This window comes from Ascaphus truei, chromosome 7 (assembly GCF_040206685.1).
Source record: "Ascaphus truei isolate aAscTru1 chromosome 7, aAscTru1.hap1, whole genome shotgun sequence".
In the NCBI taxonomy this organism is placed as follows: Eukaryota; Metazoa; Chordata; class Amphibia; order Anura; family Ascaphidae; genus Ascaphus; species Ascaphus truei.
This window is the reverse complement of record NC_134489.1, coordinates 75,376,604-75,379,971: the sequence shown is the minus strand read 5'-3', so window position 1 is coordinate 75,379,971 and position 3,368 is coordinate 75,376,604. Positions and strand designations below refer to the sequence as shown.

Below are 3,368 nucleotides of genomic sequence, written 5' to 3'. Positions count from 1 at the left end.
ACTTAACACATTTAGCAAGAAGGTTACCACACTGCACACCAAATGTAACCCTTACATGATTTAATCGTGACACGCATTTTTGGCAAACCAATATAAAATAATCTTTTATACCAGGGTTGGTCAACTTTAGTCCTCAAGGGCCAACACCATGTCAGGTTTTAAGGATATCCCTCTTTCAGCACAGTTGGAACAATCAGTGGCTCAGTTACATAGTTACATTGTTACATAGCAGATAAGGTTGAAAAAAGACGTACGTCCATCAAGTTCAACCTATGATAAATTTAGACAACAGATACTTTATCCTATTTCTATACTTATTGATCCAGTGGAAGGCAAACAAAAAAAACCCAGAGTCATATCATCCAATGATATCTGATAAGGGGAAAAATACATTCCTTCCTGACTCCAAGAATTGGCAATCGGATCAACATCCTTCCCATGTATACTTATTTGATATATCCCTGTATACCTTTCCTTTCTAAAAAGATGTCCAATCTTTTTTTGAACAAATCTATTGTATCTGCCATCACAGTCTCCATGGGTAATGAATTCCACATTTTAACTGCCCTTACTGTAAAGAACCCTTTCCTTTGTTGCTGGTGAAATCTCCTTTCCTCCAACCTTAAGGGGTGGCCCTGAGTCCTTTGTACTGCCTGTGGGATGAATAGTTCTTTTGAAAGCTCCTTGTATTGTCCCCGAATATATTTGTATATAGTTATCATATCCTCTCTTAGACGCCTCTTTTCTAATGTAAATAAATCTAATTTAGCTAGCCTCTCCTCATAAGTTAGATTGTCCATCCCCTTTATTAATTTGGTGGCTCTTCTCTGCACTCTCTCTAGTTCCATAATGTCTTTTCTTAGGACTGATGCCCAAAATTGTACTCCATATTCAAGGTGTGGTCTTACTAATGCTTTGTAAAGGGGCATAATAATGTTTACTTCCCTTCCATCCATTGCCCGTGTAATGCAAGATAAGATCTTTTTTGCCTTTGCAGCTACTGCATGACTTGGGGCACTCTTGTAAGCCTGCTGTCTACAAGCCCTTCTAAATCCTTCTCCATCAAGGATTCCCCCAATTTATCCCCATTTAATTTGTAAGTCGCCTTTTTATTCTTGCATCCCAAATGCATAACCTTACATTTATCTGTATTAAACCTCATCTGCCATTTACCTACCCACGTTTTCAGTCTCTCCAAGTTCTTCTGAAGAGAAATTACATCCTGCTCTGATTCCACTACCTTACATAATTTAGTATCATCAGCAAAGATGGAGACTTTGCTCTCAATGCCAACCTCAAGGTCATTAATAAACAAGTTAAAAAGCAGGGGTCCCAGTACCGATCCCTGAGGTACTCCACTCACGACTTTAGCCCAACCTGAAAAAGTTCCATTTATGACAACCCTCTGTTGTCTGTCCTTTAACCAGTTTTCAATCCAGGTGCATATATTATTACTGAGTCCAATTTTCTTTATTTTGTACACCAACCTCTTGTGTGAAACCATATCAAAAGCCTTTGCAAAATCTAAGTAGACCACATCAACTGCATTACTCTGGTCTAAATTCCTACTTACCTCCTCAAAGAAACAAATACGGTTAGTTTGGCATGATCTATCCTTCATAAATCTGAAATTCCTGAATATTATCCCGTATTAAACCTTCAAGTAGTTTCCCCACTATTGAAGTCAGACTTACAGGTCTGTAATTTCCCGCTTGTGATCTAACTCCCTTTTAAAATATAGGCACTACATCTGCTTTACACCAATCTTGTGGTACTGAGCCTGTGGAAATGGAGTCCTTGAATATTAAATATAATGCTTTGGCTATTACTGAGCTTAACTCCTTGAGAACTCTTGGATGTATGCCATCGGGGCCAGGTGCCTTATCAAACCGTCTATAAACTTCTTCGTCAGTTAACCAATTGTTCATTAATATGGAGGTTGTGGCTTCCTCCTGCGGCACTACTATTAAACTTGATTCTTCCCTGGTAAACACAAAGGCAAATCATTTGTTTAATACCTCTGCGTTTTTTCCTTATCTCCAGTCATTGACTGATTCATTGCTGGGGTATCCTTAAAGCTGGGGTATCCTTAAAGCTGGGGTATCCTTGAAACTTGACCTAGTGGTGGCCCTTGACGACTGGAGTTGGCAACTCCTGTTTTATAGCATCTGATACTTGTGGTGTTTTCTGCTCTCTTGTATGAATGGATGATTTCCTGCAGGGGGTGCCAAAGCTCTATATTTGCATTCATACTTCTTCGAAAACAATATTCTTGAGGACAATGGCAGTGAAGCCTTACATTTAGGAGTCACTAATCCTTATTTGTAAATCTGGAAAGTATTGCAAGTCGCCTTGAGAAAGGAAGGATTTGCCAATCTTGTTGTCCAATTTCAGATGAATATGTAACACAAGTTGGGGGGGGGGGGGGGGGGGGGGAGTACGATCAACACAATTACCACTTCTTTTTTTTTTTTTGCTTTTAAAACCGTTTAATAAGTCGGTGCATGGAAGGATTACTCAGACCAAAAAAAACCATTGTGTTAGCTGAACCCCAACATTATGTTTTAAAGTAAATTAGTGTTGAACTTCTGCCTCAAATTTGTTATATGGACTCTTTCTGCCCAACAGCTTTGCAGAAACTCCAAAACATTACATTCCATATTTTGCAATCGGCTCATTTGCTTTGGCAGTGTAGGCCTTCATAGCATCTTCTTTTGACATACCTTTTTTTAAATTCCATGCTTCCACTTGCCTTGGCTCATTATGTCTACCATTCCGGGACAGTCTATATTTATGTCTCCAACAATTGACTGTTTGTAGAGGCCATAAAGTTCCTTCATTTCATCATCATTTGGTTTGGTCTTCAATGTCTTCACATTTTCTGCTGCCTTGTCAAAGTCTGCCTGGGAGACATGGCTGGTGCGGGTAGTTACAGGTCGGCAGGTGCTGCTGCACTGATGTCAAGATGCAGTAGCTCTGAGCTCCAATTACCACTTCTTGCTCTTCAGAAAAAAACTAACTCTAATAAGCAACATTGAAATGCTACATTTGTTAAATCTTTGAAGTTTGCTTCCCTGTTAACAATGTGGCAGTTGGTTATGGCCTAATACTTGTCTATTTGAATGTATACTGTACACAGGACAGTGATTCTCAACATATTGTAGTTATCAGTATTATATTATGAGAACAAATAATGGAAATGTCAACAAAGTCATAAATGCGTGTGAGATTTACCTTGCATGTGACTAATTTAGACTAATCTAAATATTTAATATTAGTGCTTTAATCTTGGATAAAATAAGTGTGTAGGTTTGTGTCTTGGTCTTTGAAGATTACTAACAAGTTATATGTCATGGTTAAAGCATTGT

The 3,368-nt window shown here is 38.5% G+C and overlaps 1 pseudogene; it reads right to left on the bottom strand.

Annotated features, from left to right (window-relative positions):
* Positions 1–2,634: 2,634 nt before the first annotated feature.
* LOC142499560 (acyl-CoA-binding protein homolog) lies at positions 2,635–2,960 on the bottom strand (annotated as a pseudogene).
* Between the last annotated feature and the right edge of the window lie 408 nt (positions 2,961–3,368).